Source organism: Phyllostomus discolor, chromosome 9 (genome assembly GCF_004126475.2).
Source record: "Phyllostomus discolor isolate MPI-MPIP mPhyDis1 chromosome 9, mPhyDis1.pri.v3, whole genome shotgun sequence".
Lineage (NCBI taxonomy): Eukaryota > Metazoa > Chordata > Mammalia > Chiroptera > Phyllostomidae > Phyllostomus > Phyllostomus discolor.
Window position 1 is genome coordinate 59511240 of NC_040911.2, and position 19852 is coordinate 59531091.

General features: G+C 38.8%; 1 long non-coding RNA gene across 1 annotated transcript; it reads left to right on the forward strand.

Annotated features, from left to right (window-relative positions):
• Positions 1–281: 281 nt before the first annotated feature.
• LOC118496758 lies at positions 282–18942 on the forward strand. Its single transcript, XR_004899316.1, has 3 exons — positions 282–431; positions 5102–5108; positions 18904–18942. It is a non-coding gene; the product is annotated as an uncharacterized LOC118496758 (long non-coding RNA).
• The last annotated feature ends 910 nt before the right edge of the window (positions 18943–19852 follow it).

The window sequence follows — 19852 nt, forward strand, 5'->3', positions numbered from 1 at the left end:
CATAAATGGGTGTTGTGCCTTATCAAATGTTTTTTCCTCATCTATTGCCATGATCATGTGGTTTTTGTCTTTTGTTTCGTTTATATGATGTATTACATTTATTAATTTGTGAATATTGTACCATCCTGGCATCCCTGGGATGAATCCCATTTGAATATGGTGTATGATCATTTTAACATATTGCTGGATGTGGTTTGCCAATATTTTGTTGAGGATTTTAGCATCTACATTCATCAACTATTAGGCTTGAAGTTTTCTTCCTTATATCTTTATCTGGTTTTTGGATTAGGATGGTGCTGGCTTCATGAAAAGAGTTTGAGAGTCTCCCATCTTCAATTTTTTGAAACAATCTGTAAAAGATAGGGGTTAGCGCTTCCTTAAATGCTTTGTAGAATTCTCCTGTCAAACCATCTGGTCCAAGACGTTTGTGTGTCTGAAACTTTTTGATTATTGCTTCAATTTCATCAGCTCTCATTGGTCTGTTCAGGTTTTCTACTTCTTCTTCATTGAGATTTGGAAGATTATCATTTTCTAAAAATTTGTCAATGTCACCTAGGTTTTCAAATTTCTTGGTGTATGTTGTTTGTAGTAATTTCTTACAATCCTTTGTATTTCTGTGGTATCAGTTGTAATATCTCTTCTTTCACTTCTGATTCTGTTTATTTGGGTTCTCTCTCTTTTTTTTCTTGATGAGTCTGCTTAAAGGCTTGTCCATTTTGTTTATCTTTTCAAAGAACCATCTCCTGGATTCACTGATCCTTAGAACTGTGTTTTTAGTCTCTATGTCAGTTCATTCTGCTCTGATCTTGGTTATTTCCTTCCTTCAACTTTCTCTGGGTTGTCTTTGTTTTTGTTCCTCCAGTTCTTGTACACATAGGATTAGATTGTTTGTTTGAAATGTTTCTATCTTTTTAGGTAGGCCTGTTTCACTTCACACATCCCTGTAAGGACTGCCTTATCTGTATCCCATAAGTTTTGGATTGTTGTGCATTAATTTTCATTTGGTTCCAGAAACTTCTGATTTTCTCCTTGATCTCATTCTTGACCCATTCATTGTTTAATAACATGCTATTCAATCTCCATGATTTTGAATGTTTTGGATTTTTTTCCTTTTGGATGATTTCTAGTTTCAGTCCCTTGTGGTCAGAGAAAACTGGTTGATATGATTTTAATTTCTTGAATTTGTTGAGGCTTGTTTTGTGACCTATCATGTGGTCTATCTTTCAAAATGTTCCATATGCATTTGAAAATAAATATGTATCTTGCTACTTTGGGATGAAAAGCTCTATATATATCAGTAAAGTGTATTTGATCTAGGGCAAGTTTTAATGCCACCATATCTTTTTCATATTTTGTTTGGAAGATCTATCCATTTTTGACAGTGGTGTGTTAAAATCTTCTACTATAATTGTGCTGTTGTCAATGTCTTTCTTGAAGTCCTCAAAGACTTTATGTGTTTGGGTGCTCCCATTGTTGGGTGCATATATATTTACAATGTTGATGTCTTCTTAATGGATTCTTCTTTTGGGTATTATGAAATGACCTTCTGGGTTTCTTTTTATGGCTCTGTTATTGAAGTCTATTTTGTCTGATATGGGTATTGCTACCCTGGCTTTTCTTGCCTGTACATTTGCTTGGCAAATTTGTTTCTAGCCCTTCAAATTCAGCCTGTACAGGTATTTTGTTCTGAGGTGGGTCTCTTGTAGGCAGCATATATATGTGTCATGATTTCTTATCCATTCAGCTATTCTATGTGTTTTGATTGGGACATTTAATACATTTATGTTTAAGGTTAGTATTGTTAGGTACTTACTCATTGCCATTTTTTTTTACCTGTATTCCTTTCTCTCTCTCACTGTTTTTCTCCCTTTTCTTAAAGCAGACCTTTCAGCATCTCTTGCAGAGCTGGTGTGGATGAGGCATATTCTGAAGTTTATTTTGTCTGGGAAGCTCCTTATTTGGCATTCAGTTTTAATTGGGAGCCTTGCTGTACTGAGTAGTCTCAATTGCAGGCCCCTGGTTATCATTACTTGGAATATTTCTTGCCATCCCCTTCCTGCTTGGAGCATTTCCATTGACAAGTCAGTTGCTAGTCTTATTGAGGCTCTCTTGTAGGTTACTTCCTGTTTTTCCCTTGCTGCTTTTAAGATTCTTTCTATGTCTTAGACTTTTGCCATTTTATTTATGATGTGTCTTGAAGTGGTCCTGTTTAGCACCCTCTTGATTGGGCCTCTGTGTTTCCTGGATTTGTGTGACTTTTTCTCTCATCAAATTAGGAAAGTTTTCCATCATTATTTTTTCAAATAGGTTTTCTATCCCTTACTCTTCTTCTCCTCTGGTATCTTTATTACACAGATATTATTATGCTTCATGTTATCCTGCATTTTTCTTAACCCCTCTTCATTCTTTCTGAGCTTCTTTCCTTTTCCTTGCTCTTTCTGGGTGTTTTTCTACTTTTCTTGCCTTTTCATTTTTTTGTTTTGTTTTGTTTTGTTTTTGTCTTGTAGGTTGCTGATCTGATCCTCTGCTTCATTGAGCCTGCTTTTGATTCCTTATACTGTGTTCTTTAGTTCAGAAATTGTGTTATTCATTTCCTCTTGGCCCTTGTTGATTGTTTCTATTTCCTTTTCATGTTGATATAATTTGCAGTGAGTTCATTGTAGTTTCCCTATATTTTTTAGTAGCTCTCTGTGAGCTCATTGAGCTTCCTGATAACCATTGTTTTGAATTCAATATCTGATAGTTGACTTGCTGCTATTTCATTTAGCATTCTTTCTGAGGCTTCCTCTTTTTCTTTCATTTGGGGATTGTTTCTTTGTCTTACTGTTACTTGTGAGACTCTTCTTGTTAGCCTCTGCTTCTTAAACTGATCTGTTCTGACTCCCTGGTTTTATGGTATAATCTTCTATGGTAGGAGGCCTGTGGGATTCAGTGTTGCAGTCTCCTTTGTCTCCTGAGCTTTCTGGTCTTGGGCTGTCATTTATGTTGGCTCTCTGGATGTATTTGGGTTTTGATTGTTGTTGGGTTTTTCTTTGGTGGGTTCTTCCCTCCAGCTGGTTAACTGAGGGTCATTCCATCTGCCAGCTCTTGCATTCTGTTGTGCAGGTGTGAACAGGTTGTGTTGAACCTGGTTCCTCTGTGTGTAGGAGGTTTTGAGGCTTCTTTCTCACTCTTGTTCAGTTGTTTTTTCTGGGTAATTTCTCTACCATTTAGTTGTATTTCCAGATATGTCCTGTGTTGAGGTTAGTGTGGCTTCCACTCCATCCTTCACCTTCTTCTGTTGTTATCTGTTGGTGGTTCCTTTGTTGGTGGATTGCTTCTTCTAGCAGGTATCCTGGTGTTCACAGCTCCCACCTGCTCTTTTTTTATGATCAGTTGGAGGGGGAAGGCAAAATGGTTTAAACAGCAGGAGTGTATTCTGTGGTATTTAAAGTACCAACCCTCAGAAAAGAGATAGGACATACTTTGGCTATGTATAGTGTTAACTGTGATATTTCACACAATTAGTCACTTTTTAGAAAGGGTAGAAAAAAGATAAGACTCTTGTTGGAAAAGGAGGGATTGTGAGCTAGATCTAGAAAGCAGTGAGCTTGTGGGAGGTCAGACTATGAGGTAAAATGAGAGTAAAGGTTGCAAAATAGCTGTAGTGTGTGAGGGAATAGAGTTAACCACAATAGTAATGAAGTTCATGAAACAGTGAAGTGAGATAAGATGCGGGAGGGGTGCTGTGTAGTATTTACAGTTGTATGGGACATCAATTATTTACAATATTAATGGAGCCACAATCATATGACAGAATCTATGTGGTTTGAATAACAAGAATAGGAAGTAAAGGACAAAGAGTATTGTGCTAATGGAACCGAAGTTCCATTAAGAAGAGAAAAATGCAAAATTAAAAATACACTATGAACGAGAGAACACAGGGAACCAGTCAAACAATGCAATTTAACAAACCAAGCAAAGAAGACTAAACAGAAAGAAGAGAAATACAGAAATACTTATAAAATAAAAGATGGAAGAATAATGAAAAATAGTAACAATACAAATGTACAATAACTTGCAAGTTCTCTGGAGTAGCAAATTGAATTTTTTATCACTGTGTCAGTTGTTGGGATGACCATTCTTTGGGTCTAAGTCTGGTCCTTTCACAGCTCCAGATTTTATTGCCTCACCTGTGGGAATTTTTTTTAAAAGGAGGAAGGGATAAGAATTTAAAAAAGAAAGAAAGGAGGAAAGGAAGAGGGAATAATAAAAAGAAAGATGGAAAGAAAGGAAGAAGGAACTAAAAAAAAAGAAAAGAAAAAAGAAAAGCCTCCTGCTGACTTTAAACAATCCAAGCCAGTTCCGTTGGTCTTCCTGGCTGCAGCAGGTTTAGGTGGGATTGGTTTTGCCTTTCTCCCTTCCTGTGGTTTTGCAGGGATGGTTGTCAGGTCTGAAGCCCACTCTCTGCAGTTGCCCAGCCTCCTTACCATTTCCTTAGTTTGCTACAGGTCCCCCAGGGCCCTTCTCTGCCCAGCCTACACCTTCAGTTCACCAGTTGCACTGTCTTGAGGTGCACCAATTAGGGGCAATTCACACACTGCCTTCTTGTTTTTTGCTGTCCTAGATGCTAGGGATTCTCAGAGTCTCTTCAGGGTTGTCGAGCACCATCAATGAGTTTTCTGACTCCCTGATCCCTGCTGCTTTCCTCTGCGGGGCATCTCTGCCTTCCTCTTAGAGAGCCAGTCTGCCCTGCAGGGCAGGGGCAGCGCTATAGCTACTGGATGAATGAGGGCAGGTACCTCCTTTGTTTCTGTGCCTGGGGCAGTGGGGTTGGGCAGAAGCTGCCTCTGGGTGTCGTGTCAGGTGCTCTCTGTCCCTGTGGCTGCAAGTGTGAGCACTCAGCCTCCACTGCTGGAGTGGATGGGCAACCGCTGGGCCATGGGGTCAGGTGTGCACCCCCCGGGGCTGCCAGAGGGCATGGGTGCTGGCCTCCACTGCTGGGGTGGGTTTTGCAGCCACTGAGTCATGGGTTTGGGTGCACACCATCCCCACAATTCAGATATGACTGCTGCCTCAGCTGCTGCTGCTGCTGCTGCTGCTGCTGTTGTGGCTGGGGCAGGGTGGGAGTGCAGTTGGGTTGGTGGCACTCCACTGGGGTTGTGAGTGTGATGGGGCACCCTCTGCCGTTGCAGCTGGGGATAGGGGTGCAGGAGGCAGGGGCGGCTGCTGCAGGAGAATTACCTAAACAACCGCTGAGTGCCTCTTTTTTTTTCTTTTTCTTTTGACAAATTCCTCATATTCAAGGTGACTGCTCCAAACAAGCGCCTGGCCTCTCACACAGCCCAACTCTCCAGCCACACTGGGGACTATCTGGGTCAGGGTCCATCATGGCCCACCTCTTCCCAGCCAGCATCCACAGTCTCAGTGGGTGCACACCGCTTCTGTGTTTTTGCCACTTTGTCCTTATTCCTCCCCTGCAACTTCAAGCATCCAGGTCCCTCCTGGTGCTGCTCAAACCTTGTTTGGCAGGGGAAAGGAGCCATTGACCTGGCTCTCTCTGAAGAATCCCTGGGCCTGGGGCTGCAGCCACCCTAGTCCCTGTGCTGGTCCCAGGGACCTTATTGTTCCTGAAGCACTCTCCTAACCAACTGATTTTTCAATGTCATCTATAGTGTTGGCCTCCCATCTTTATATATGCTGGAATACCATTGGCTGTTCAGTCTTTTCCTCAGGAGGTTGGCTAGGTGTTTCACCCATGTGCAGGAGGAATGCATTCCACTACCACCTATCTTGCTGCCATCTTCAAAGATAGCCTTTTCAATAAATGGTGCTGGGAGATCTGGACAATTACATGCAAAAAAAATTAAGAAAAAAGAAATGAAACTAGACCACCAACTTACATCATGCACTACAATAAACTCAAAATGGATAAAAGACTTAAATATAAGTCACAACACCATAAAGTCCTAGAGGAAAACACAGGCAGGAAAATTTCAGGTATACCACATAGCAATATTTTTGCCAATATATCACCTAGGGCAAGGGAAATAAAGGAAAAATAAACAAATAGGACTACATCAGACCAAAAAGTTTCTGCATGATTAAAGAAACCATTATAAGAATGAAAAGGTCACTGACTGTATGGAAGAACTTATTTGCCAATGATACATTAGACAAGAGTTTGAGCCCCAAAATATATAAAGAACTTATACAACTCAACACCAGGAAGGCAAACAATCCAATTAAAAAATGACTGTCTTTTTAAACCCCACTCCATGCACAGGGGGTGAGCTCTCCTGTTCTATTTGTCAATCTGGTCTTCTACTAGTTCCTAAAAGCATAAGGGCAACAAGTGGTTATCAGGTGGTTAATGTGTGGAGAGATGGGAGCAGGCACAGATCCTCACTCTGTGGGAGTGAGGCAGTTCTATTTGTCCTACTGGGGCTGGGGCTTTGCACATTGCACTCCAGACTTCCACAAGGTTGAAGTGCCCTCTCCTTCCTTCAGAATTCCTCCCTTTCTGACATTTTGCACTTTGGCTCTATTGTCCTCACCATTAAGTTCTGGCCCATCCCAGCCTCTGGGCAGCCTCACAGTTCTCTAGATATGGCTTATCTGAACCTTGAAGATCAACAAGCCTTGCTTCTGCTTTTGGCCTTACTCTGATTTCAAGACCTAGCCCTAGCAAAATGGAATTTGTCCAGCTTTCTCTTGGCCACATTCCCCACTTATACCTCATGTCCAGTTATCACATTTCCATCAAGAATGTTACTTCCCCTCTAACTCACCACTGTTTTGCCTCTCAACCCCAACAGGAACTAGACTCCTGCCCCCAGACCTCAGTCTGTGAAAAAGGAGTCATGTCCTCACTTCTCACCAAGAAGCTCTACTCCTCAGCCTCATCTGTTTTCTCCTATTCTCTTTTTCTATCTCTAAAGCATGACTACTCCATGACTACTCCCTAGTTCCTAGAATCCTTTCTCTCAGCCATCCCATGGTAGGGGAGCCTGGCCCTGACAAGTGAGGGGAAACAGGAGAACCACCTTATGCCATGTAGTAAAATGTAAAGTGGATTTTTACAATTTTCTTTTATATTTGAGAGCTGTTTGTAGATTGTATTGGTGTTTGGGGGAGTCCAATCTGTACTCAGTTTCATAGTTGGACAGAACATGGAGATGCTCAGTTCATAAATGGATAACCTTTAGGGAAGGATTCTGTTTTTAAAAATGGCTCTGGGAAGGTAAAAGCTTAGAAGTCTGTTCTGCTTGCTTGAGTCTCCATGATTAAGTTTCTTTGTAAAAGTGTCTTAAAGTTCTGCCTGGTTAAGTGTTTACAAATAATGAGAGTATAAAATTAGAAAGTAGACAAGAAAAAGTTCCAATTTGAGGGGTTCTTCAGATCTGTGATGGTACCTGAGACCAGGTTAGACACTGGTCAGCCAGAACTTGATGCCCATCTGCCTGGAGATAAGAAAGACTGAGGAGATAAGATGAGGCTGAGAAATGATTCTGCTGGGTGATATTCTTAAAACTGCAGTTTCTCTGTTCACCTCTGAACCCTAATGTGTACCGGAGTGCTTTTCTTTTAGCAGTGTAAAGATGGACCCTGGCCCAGAAATGGGAAACGGGTTGGGAGGCTCCGGCAGGCAGGCAAAACAGAGCTTGATTGGGTAACAGTCCTTGCACCCTTTCAGGCATGAGGCTGTAGCAGCAGCCGTCTGGGAGCTGCAGCCACAATGCACCGTAGAGACAGCATATGTCACCCTGGCAATCAGGGTGACGTTAGCTGGCTACACAGGGGATTCTGGGGAGCCCTCAAAAGGAGAGCACTGTAGAACCTCTGCTTTCTTGGATTCTCCCCTCTTTCCCTACCAGTGAGGGATAGAATTCCTGGACCCGGGGTCTTGGGGACTGGCCTGGGATTGTCCCAGAGCCAGTCTGTTACCACTGTAAGGCCAGAGTGCAGCACAGTGAACTCCAGTAAGAAGGGAGGGGAGGAGGCTCTGGCAGTCAGGCAAGGGGAGCTTGGTCAGACAACAGGCTCTGTGCCTCCTCAGATTTGAGGCTGCAGTGGCTGCCATCAACCAGTGTGGGCCTATTGATGATGGCTCCAGTGAAGCTGGTGGACAGGACCTCCCACCACCCACATGATCCTCCAGTGGGAGCCCAATGGTGGCAGTTCCTGCTGTTGCTGTCAATCTGCCAATGGAAGTGGCAGATGCTGGGACCACTCAGGACTTAGGACCTGGATGGTAGGAAGCCAGCTCTCTGGACACAGGGTCCTACCCTGGGATTCATGCCTTACCAAACTCTAACTTTTGGGGTACTACAATTGCATCATGATACAAGTCCTAGATTGCTTTCACTCTTTTGCTGGGAGAGCAGTGCATGGAGACTGACAGCTGCACATGGAGGCATGAGGTGGGAAGCTTCTTGTAAATGGAGGTTCCCTTGCTTATTCATCTGGAGTGACCTGGCAGCAGATTCCACACCCAGAGAATGAGAGACAGAGAGAGAGAGACTGTGGTAGGTGGTGGTGAAAACCCATAGATGCATACCCCAGAAAGGATGAAAGGATGGAGACCTGTTTGCATGGCCAGGTAAAGTTCCAAAAGCACATATAAGTAATAATGGTGAGCTTACAGGTTTGGTTTTAGATTTTTATATTCCTGGATGTGGCTGTTTTACCATGGTTTGCAAATGAGGTTGGCTTGGAATGTTTCCAGCCCTCTCAAATCAGGTTTCCTGTTAATAAAAACCTATTTCCTTCTCATAAATCTTTGTAGTATGTGTATATATGGCAACAAGCTGCTGGAACCCATGTTGCCAAGTTAGATCAGTATTTTGTAATCCAAGGGGCACTCAAGCAGGAAAGGAGGGGGAGGTTGTCTAGTGCTTTCAGTAAAATTTCCTATTTCAAAAAAGCTAATAATATCCTCTGGAAACTCAAGTCTGACAAGACCACATTAATATAGTGGCCTTGATACACTGTAGAAATAAAATGTGATGATGTCAATAGCACCTCATCTGGAAAAAAAAAAATTCAAAGATACTGGTTTATAGCTGTTAGTTGTGTGTATTATAAAAGAGTTCATCCAAGCTATATCATCTGAAAGAGCAGGCCCTACAAAACTATCTTCACTTTCAATATCAGCCCCAAGATCAGGGTTCCTAAGCCCACCATCACTTCTTTCAAATGGTCTTCAAATTCGGAGGTCCCCACAGACTCTTTTAGGTTTGCTGGTTCACTAGAATGACTCACATAATTCAGGAAAGCACACCATCTATATTTGGTTTTAGCATAGAGATACAAATTAGAACCAATCAAATGAAGAGACACAGAGGGAGAAGTCCATGAGGGTGCCAAATACAAAGTTTGTGTCATCCTCAGGGATTCACTACCCTCTCAGAATCCATATGTGACAATGCACACAAAGTACTGCCACCAGAGAAGCTCATCTGATCTTTGGTGTCTGAAATCTTTATTGGGGTTTTATTATATTTGAAAAATTAACTGAATCACTGGCTACATGATTGAATTCAATTTCTAGCCCCTCTCCTCTCTCAGGAGTTCAGGCTGATGTCACATGGCTCAAACTCCAAAACCTCTAATGACATGGGTTAGTCTTTCTGGCATGATCAGCCCAATCCTGAGTCATCTTATTAGCATAAGTTATCCATGCATCTACCCTGAGTTACCTCATAAGCATAATTTATCAGATGTAGCGCCATAGGCCCTCTATGAATAATACATTTCACTCAGGAAATTTCAAAGATTTAAAGGTTAACTTCAAAAAATGGAAACAAAGAAGGAAACTCTATTTTGGTAAGATTAATTCCTCATTATATAGCCACAGAGGGGTAGGCTTGTGAAGATCCTCAAATAAACCACATTTTTTTTTTGCAATTGAATCATATGGGAAATGTAGGTGCTGATACCTATCACTTTTTGTAAAGTGAAGGAATTATTACTTTTTTTTGACCGAAGACCATCAGTTCAGAAAAACTTAAGATGAAATAAGTGAACTATCTCCTGGTCATCTTTGTTTGAATATGTATGTACTTTTAAGCAGAATTATTTCCCAACCATGAACAGTTAAAAAAATGACTGCTTTATTTTAAAGATCTGATCTTCCTTAACAATATATTTATTGCCAGCACTTCTTAGTAACAGTGATGTTCAGCCCCACATTCCCTGGTTATTTCCAATTCTACACATATTTCATACTTTCTGTGAGCAAGGAAAAATAAAAGCTGATGGTTGGAGGTTGGGATACTTTTCAGAATAATTGAGTTACCCTGTATACTAAGAAAATATATTCATGCAAGAGATGGAACGGTCTCTACTACGCTTCCCTAGAAAGCTACGTGAAATGAACTGAATAAAGCTACATGGCTGGTACTAAAGAACCTCTTGTTTTAGAAAAGCATTAAATTATACTGAGGTACCTAAATGTTCCTCAAAACTCAATATCAAATTAGATTTTTGGATTATTTTTCTCAGAATTATTTGTCAAAAGAATAATAGAGTACTTTACTTTCACCATCCCATCAGTTATGAGCATTAGGCAAAGAATTTTAGAGGGTTAGAGGTTATATTTTGAGGAGAGATGGATGATTGGGAATGATAGTTTATTAGGTAAAGAGAGATCTGGGTAGAGTTTTGATTACCAAAAGGTATAAAGTTTGATTTTTTTTATTTGTACCTGGGCTAAAACTGAGTTAAAAGAACTGTAGTTATACCACTTAAGGGTTTTATAAATAATATTATCTTGTTCACATATATACAAGTCTGGAAATGTACATTTAATTTATTGCAATAATCCCCAAATGTATCTAAAAAATCCACCTTCTCTTTTTCTTTCTTTGTTTTGGCCAAGGAACATCTGGATGTAAGTAAATAAAGGCCAGGATATTGAGCCATAGCACTAAGAAATACAATATGTTGCATGAAATGTATAAGGGAAATGAAGGAGAGATATTAATTTTTAGATGTTTTCAATCTTTTTCTCTCACTTGAAACCTTTTCTAAGAGGTAAAGATTCCAGCTGCTAGGTCAGTTGTCTTTTTATTGCACATAATCTGAAGGATGGGCAAAGGGAAGATGAAATTGGAGCCATCAGAAAGTATATGATAGTTAAATGATGAATAAATGGGTAGAAAGTAAAAATATGAGCCATGGGGACAAACTAGGTGTGAAGAAGTGTTTAGAGGAAAAAAAAAAAGGAATTTATAGAGTATTGGGAATGTGAAGGAGCTTGAGACAGAGACTATTTGGGGGATTTCAAAGGTTGCTGAAATTAAGAATGCTATTCCCCACCTTGTTTATGTTGTAAGAGTTAGACTAAATGTTCAAAACATAGAACTGTATTTTTATGTGCTATCGTCATTTATTTGAGGAAACAAACTGCTAGTTGTCCAGGTTTATTAGCTTTATGGTAGGAAGGAGGCTGGACTTCTCATTACTGAAGATTCTCTGTGTGGTCTCATCTCTTTATATTTGAGTTACTTTATTGTACATGTAGGTCTCCCCATATGTGGTTTATTTCAAAATAATACAGAATAAACCCAAGAAATTATGGAGCTGGACATGCCCCTCCCACCTTAGAGAAGACCCTTTCATAGGAATACCTAGAGTGTTTGAGGTGTCTGGGATACACTCTTCTGCAGGTTTTCTTTCTCTTTGAGGTCATACTTTCTTAATATCAGAGAAGTTAGAACTTAGGACTAAAATTTAAGTTTTGACTGAAAGAAACAAGCCCAAGAGAGTCATTAGTCTATGTATTTTTTTTTAAAATTTATTTATTGGACTTCTGGCCAAGATGGAGGCATAGGTAGATACACTTTGCCTCCTCATGAAACCAAAAGAAGGAAAACAACAAATTTAAAAACAGAAAATAACCAGAACTGCCAGAAAATTGAACTGTATGGAAGTTCAACAACCAAGAAATTAAAGAAGAAATATTTATCCAGACTGGTAGGAGAGGCAGAGACAGTCAGCCAGGGCAGAGAGGACTCTAGCAGGCAGATACTGGAAGACCAGGGCAGGAAAGGCAGAAGCTGGCAGAGAGGGTAGTCCCACATTTACATGCAGATAAACTGGGAAGAACAACTGAGGAGTGAGACAGACTCCACAACCCAGGGTTCCAGAGCAGGGAAATAAAGCCTCAAAACTTCTGGCTGTAAAAACCTGTGGGGCTTGATGCTGCAGGAGAAACTCCTAGCCTCACAGTGGAGTTTGTTGGAGAGACCCACAGGGTCCTAGAATGTACACAAAACCACTTACTTGGGAAACAGCACCAGAAGGGCCCAATTTGCTGTGGGTAGTGGAGGAAGTGACTGAAAGCCAGCTGAAAGCTGATCAAGTGGCACTGTCCCCTCTCAGACTCCTCCACCACAATGCAGCAACATGAGTGACTCTACCCCTTACTGTGTAACAGGTATGCCAAGACACACAAAAAATATGGCTCAAATGAAAGAACAGATCAAAGCTCCAGAAAAAAATATAACTAAGCAATGAAGAGATAGCCAACCTATCAGATACACAGTTCAAAACACTGGTAATCAGGATGTTCACAGAAATGGTTGAGTATAGTCACAAAGTAGAGGAAAAAGTGAGAACTATGAAAAGTGAAATAAAAGAAAATGTACAGGGAACCAACAATAAAGTCAAGGAAATGGTACTCAAGTCAACAGTTTGGAGCAGAAGGAACAAAAAAACATTAAATTGAAAAAGAATGAAGAAACAAGTATTCAAAAAAAATGAGGAGAGGCTTAGGATTCCCTGAGACAACTTTAAATGTTCCAACATCCAAATCATAGGGGTGTGAAAAGGAGAAGAGGAAGAGCAAGAAATTGAAAATTTGTTTGAAAACATAATGAAGGAGAACTTCCCTAATCTGGCAAAGGAAATATACTTCCAGGTAGTCCAGGAAGCTGAGAGAGTCCCCAAAACTTTGGACCCCAGGAAGCACACACCAAGACACATAATAATTACATTACCCAAGATTAAAGATAAGGAGAGACTCTTAAAAGCAGCAAGAGGAAAGGAGACCATTACTTACAAAGGAGTGTCCATAAGACTATTAGATGATTTCTCAAAAGAAACCTTATAAGTAAGAAGGGGCTGGAAAGAAGTATTTGAAGTCATGCAAGACAAAGACCTACATCCAAGATTATGCTGTCTAGCAAAGCTATCATTTAGAATGGAAGGGCAGATAAAGTGCTTCCCAGACAAGGTCAAGTTAAAGGAGTTTATCATCATCAGGCCCTTATTATATGAAATGTTAAAGGGATTTATCTATGAAAAAGAATAAGCTCAAATATACAAACAGCAAAATGACAACAAATTCACAACTATCAACAACTGAACTTGAAAAAAGAAAAACAAAAACAAAATAAACAAACAACTAGAACAGGAACAAATTCACAGAAATAGAGATCACATGGAGGGTTATCAGTGGAAATGTGGACTGGGATGAATGGAGGAAAAGGTGCAGGGAATAAAAAGCATAAATTTTCAGTAAAAAATTGACAGGGGGAAGTTAAGAATAGCATTGAAAATGGAGAAAGTAAAAAACTTATCTATATGACCCATGGACATCAACTAAGGTGTGGGAATGATGGTGAAGGTGGAGTACAGGATGGAGGGGAATAAAGGGGGGAAATGGGACAACTGTAATAGCATAACCAGTAAAATATATTTTAAAAAGTGTGGGAGGATGAAATATTTTAGCAATGTATATCCCTATAAGCAAAAACAAACCTAAAGTTTGGATAAAGGGGAATATTTGGAGGGAAAAAAAGGATACTGGGTAAAACCCAAGTTTTAGATCCAGGCAGACTTGACTCCACACTGCTCAGAGAAAATATGATCACTGGTTGGTGACTGTACACAAGATTTACCTCCTCATACCTCAGGTTCCCTGTCTGAAAAGTAAGAATAATTGACAAGAATTTGTGGCTACAGGGTGGCAGGACTAGAAATGACACTGCTCATTTGTAGAGAGGTTAGATAAGCTTTAATAACAATGTCACACCAAACAGGCATGAACAGACAGAACAGTGACAATAGCTTTCAACAGTCCACAAATATACTCACTGTTGTGCTTAGTCAGAAGAAGGCCATCTGATTAGCCTTTAACTTGTTTCACTCAGTTTAATCTCTTAGAATAGAAAGAAGGAAAAGACAGTTTGGACACCAGGAGTTGAGAAGCTTGGGGTAGAGTGGCCTTGTGGCTGTAGAATATGATGAGGGAAGGAGAAAGGACTGGCCTCCCCAAGCTGAGGACATTCAAAACAGGTCCAAAAATATGACTCCCAGAGAAAGTCCAGAATAAAATATTAGCAAATAGAATCCAACTTCCCATTAGTGGGGTTTATCGCAGGACTTTAAAGAAAGTTTCCATTTATATTTAGTAATCTATATGTACCTATAAATGTACTTAGTCTTATGGGTCAAAGAGACTGTATAACTATTAAAAATGATGGAAAAAAAAAGGCATGGGAAGTAAGACTCATAGAGACATAGGAATAGATTGTTAATATCACACTAATGTATGGCTATGTTTTTATGTATACAAATAAGCTTCTAAAGACAAATGGAACCCCACACTCCCTATAAACACTCTTGCTCCCCTTTTTCCTAAGGCAAGAAAAAAAAACCCCAAAATATCCATGGTAATTCCTCTTATTTTTATTGCTTTGAAATACTAGTCACTTAAATTAGATAAGAAAAAAAGTCTAATACATGGAATGGAAAAGGAAAAGTAAACTATATAGTTGAAAATATTAAAAGAATAAACTAAAATATTTGGAAAATGTGGAGTTTTGGCCAAGATGAAGGTGTAAGTAGAAACATTTCACTTCCTCACACAACCAAAAGAAGGATAACAACCAATCTAAAAACAATAAGCAACCAGAAGTGCCAGAAAATCAAACTGCATGGACCTCTGACAGCCAAGAAATTAAAGAAACATTCACCCAGACTGGTAGGAGGGGCAAAGATGGGCAGCTAAGTGGAGAGAACACATGACAAGGCAGTGGATCACTCGGGACAGACAGTACTGGCTGAATGAGAAACTAAACACTTAAAGCTAGCTGTAAACTACTCTGGGCTTGCCATGGCAAGGGAAACTCCCAGTCTCACATGAGAGAGTGCATTTGAGAGTGGGGCTAGAGCAGAGCAAGCAGGCATATTTTTCTCTCTCTGATCCATCCCCAATAGGCAGTGTCAGAATGCAGCAAAGAGGGTTGCCTCACCAGGGTGAATACCTAAGGGCCTGCCCCCTTACAACATAACAGGTGCACCAACAAAGAAAATGGCCTAAATGAAGGAACTGATAAAAACTTCCAAAAAAGAGCTAAGTGATGAGGAGAGAGCCAAGCTATTTGACTTAGACTTCAAAACTCTGATAATCAGGATGCTCACACAACTGATTGAGCTCAGTTGCAAAATAAAGGAACAAATGAAAGCTACCCAAAGTGAAATAAAGCAAAGTATACAGGGAACCAACAGTGAAGGGAGGGAAACTGAGACTCAAATCAATGATTTGGAACAAAAGGAAGAAATAAGCATCCAACTGGATCAGAATGAAGAACAAGAATTCTAAAAAAAAAATGAGGAGAGGCTTAAGAAACTCTGGGACAACTTCAAACACTCTAAAATCAGAAACATAGGGGCCACCAGAAGAAGAAGAACAAGGGCAAGAAGTCGAAAGCTTATTTGAACAAATAACGAAGGAAAACTTCCCCAATCTGGAGAAGGAAATAAATAGACTTCCAAGAAGTCCAGGAAGCCCAGAGAGTCCCAAAGAATGGATTCAAAGAGGAACACACCAAGGCACATCATCATTAAGTTATCCAAGATTAAGGATACAGAGAGAATCTTAAAAGCAGCAAGAGAAAAGGAGACCATTACCTGCAAAGGGGTTCTCATAAGCCTATCAGCTGATTTCTCAAAAGAAGCCTTGCAAGCAAGAAGGGGATGGAAAAAAGTATTTGAAGTCATGAAAGGCAAAGACCTACATCCATGATTATGTTATCCAACAAAGCTATCATTTAGATTGGGAGGGCAGATAAATTGCTTCCCAGATAAGGTAAATTTAAGGAGTTCATCATTACCAAGCCTTTATTATATGAAATGTTTAAGGGAGTTATCTAAGAAAAGGAGGAGATCAAAAACTATGAATAGTAAAATGACAACAAAATCAAAACTATCAATAACTGAACCTAAAAACCAAAACTAAAAGAAAAACTAAGCAAACAAGTAGAACAGGAACAGAATCCAAGAAATGGACTTCATATGGAGGGTTTTCAGTGGGGAGGGGGTGGGGAAGAATGGAAGGAAATGTACCAGGATTAAGAAGCATAATTCATAGACATGAATTAGATGGGGCAAGGTTTAATTGTTTTATCTGTTTGGTTTATTATTTCTTAGAGTATTTGTTAAAATCTACAGGAAGTGGTAACATTTCTACCCACAATTCTTACATTCGTTTCTATTAAATATTTAAAAATTATGTAGTAAGTGAACATATTTTGTTCATTGTAGCTTCTTTATGTTCCATGATACCCAGTTAAACACAGACTTGTATCATTCCATGACAAATTGACATGTTTCTACTTGCTCAAAGAGTAATATATGAAACTCTAGCATTTCAAAAATATTGTTACATTTTTTCCAACATTACTGTTAACTTTATTTTTGTCTTTAGTTTTCTTAAATTACATGTTATTGATTATGCTATTACAGTTGTCCAGATTTTTCCTCCTTTTCTGCCCTCCACCCAGCACCCCCCACTACCTTAAGCAATCCCCACACCATTGTTTGTGTCCATGGGTAATGTGTATAAATTCTTCAGCTACTCAATTTCCTATACTTCAACTTTCTTCTTTAAGTGTTTTTCAAATGGGTGCTACATAGTTGGATTTTTTATTTTCTTATCCAGTATGAGATTTTAAATCTGTAGTATAATTACTGATTTCAGTATAATTTTTGTCTTCTTAGGTATTCTTTCTTTTTCTCATTTTTAAAACTTTTATTGTTGTTCAAATAGAGTTTTCTGCCCTTTCTTTGCACCTCTCCCTCGACCCCCAACCACGCCCATTTCCTACCCTTGATATCCCCCCTTTGGTTTTATCCATGTGTCCTTTATACATGTTCCTGAAAACCCTTCCACCTTTCCCCCCATTGTCCCCTCCCACCTCCCCTCTGGTTACTGTCAGTTTGTTCTTAATTTCAATATCTCTGGTTATATTTTGTTTGCTTGTTTGTTTTGTTGACTAGGTTTCACTTATCATTTGAAGTACATAGAGGTTTACTTTTTGACACTTATATTCTTAATAATTCTGTAGTTCTTCATTTGAAGAAATAAAATTAATTTTTAAAGGGGTTGCAATTTGTTTTTTTTCTCCTTCTACTATTTGAAAACTCAAGGGTTGTCAATACCAAAGCATCCACTGAGTGTCTCACCATACTTAGTTGTTTGAATTTAAAAAGCACAGAAAAAATCTGTTGGTTTTTTTTTTTTTTTTTTTTTTTTTTTTAGTGTGGCTTTCAGAATGCACCAGGGGATAATATTTTTCAAGACACTTCTAGACAATTTTGAGCTATAAATTTTATTGACTTGTAAACAATTCATAAAATTTAAACATGGTGAGAAAATGATTTGTTCTTTATCTTTATAAAAAGCTCTGGGTTCCTGATGGCACAGAATGGTACTCCTATCTCTTCAACAACCCGTAAAGCCTCTATATGAGAGATGAGAACTGCACATTTAGCTAAATTAAGAGACATACTCTGACCCTAGAATTGGTCATTTGGGGGACCCCCAAATTTATTATTAGTGAAAAATCATCCATTTGAAGGGCTGCTATTGTAAATAAATCCTGAATCTATAGACTATTTTCCATAAAATTCACATAAAGTTAAAAATAAAAAAAATCCTTAGACTAAACATATACCTTCTAATGACACTGTAGCCAGTTTGAAACAGTATTAAACCACAAAAAATCTTCCCATCTTCTTGGATAGTATTCTATGGTAAAACTACAAGACAACAGGCATTAACAATGCCTCAAATGAAAAAGTGCCTGACACCAAGAGATATAATGAAAACAAACTAAATCATAAAAGTTATTCATCTTTATTTCTACTTTAAGGTTTTTTAAAACATAAAAATTACAAAGATAAAGTAGTTTAACTTTTATTCCTGTTGTGCTAATGTAAAATATCTTCAGGTTAGTAAGGACAGCCTTTTATTTCTTTTTCTTGTCTGATTGCTTTGGCTAATATTGCCAATACTATGTTAAATGGGAGTGGCGAAAGCAGATATCCTGGTCTTTCTTTCTGAACTAGGTGGGGAAGCTTTTAATTTTTGCCCATTGAGTATGATGTTGGCTGTAGGTCTTTTGGTATATGGCTTTAATTTGTGTTGAGGAATACTCCCTCTATTTCCACTTGCTGAATGTTTTTAATCATAAATGGCTGCTTTACCTTATCAAATGCTTTTTCTGCATCTATTGATATCATCATGTGACTTTTGTCTTTTGTTTTGTTTATGCGATGTATTACTTTATTGATTTGTGAATATTGTATAATCCTTGCATCCCTGGGATGAATTCCACTTGATCGTGGTTGCATGATCTTTTAACATATGCTGGATGTGGTTCGCTAATATTTTGTTGAGGATTTTAGCATCTACATTCAACAGCAATATTGCCCTGAAGTTTTCTTTCTTTGTTGTGTTTTTATCTGGTTTTGGGATTAGGATGATGCTGGCTTCATAAAAAGAGTTTGGGAGGCTTCCATCTTCTTGAATTTTTTGGAATAGTCATTGAGGATAGGGGTTAGCTCTTCCTTAAATGCTCTGTAGAATTCTTCTGTGAAACCATCTGGTCCAGGGCTTTTGTGTGTCAGGAGTTTTTTTTATTACTGCTTCAATTTTTCAGCTGTTATTGGTTTGTTTCAGGCTTTCTGTTTCTTCTTCACTGAGTTTTAGAGATTAGTATTTTGTTAGAAATTTGTCCATTTCACCTAGTTTTCATATTTCTCTTCGCATTAGTTTCTTCATAGTAGTGTCTTATAGTCCTTTGTATTTCTGTGGTGTCAGTTGTAATTTCTCCTTTTTCATTTATGACTGGGTTTATTTGATCTTCTTTTTCTTTTTCTTGATGAGTCTGCATAAAAGCTTGTTGATTTTGTTTACCTTTTCAAAGAACCAGCTCTTGGATTTATTGATCCTTAGAATTTAAGCATCTATGTCATTTAATTCTGCTCTGATTTTGTTTATTTCCTTCCTTCTACTTGCTCTGGGCTGCCTTTGTTGTTGTTCCTTGAGTTCTTGTAGGTGTAAGTTTAGGTTTGTTTATTTGAAATGTTTCTATCTTTTTTTAGGCAGGCTTGTATCACTATGAACTTCCTTCTCCAGACTGCCTTCACTATGTCCCATAAGTTTTTGATTGTTGTGAGTTCATTTTAATTTGTTTCCCAGAAACTTTTGATTTCTTCCTTGACCTTATTCTTGACATATTCATTATTTAATAGCATGCTATTCAATCTCTGTGAGTTTGAGCATTTTGAGTTTTTTCCTTGAGGATGGTTTCTAGTTTCAGTCCCTTGTGGTCAGAGAAAATGCTTGATATGATTTCAATTTCTTGAATTTGTTGAGGCTTGTTTTGTGTCCTATCATGTGGTGTAATTTGAAAATATTCCATGTACATTTGAAAAGAATGAGAATGTTGGCTTGTTGGGGATGAAGGTTCTATATGTATACCAGTTAAGTCTATTTGATCTAGGTCATTGTCAATGCCACAGTATCTTTTTTTGATATTTTGTTTGGAAGATCTATCCATTTTGATAGTGGGGTGTT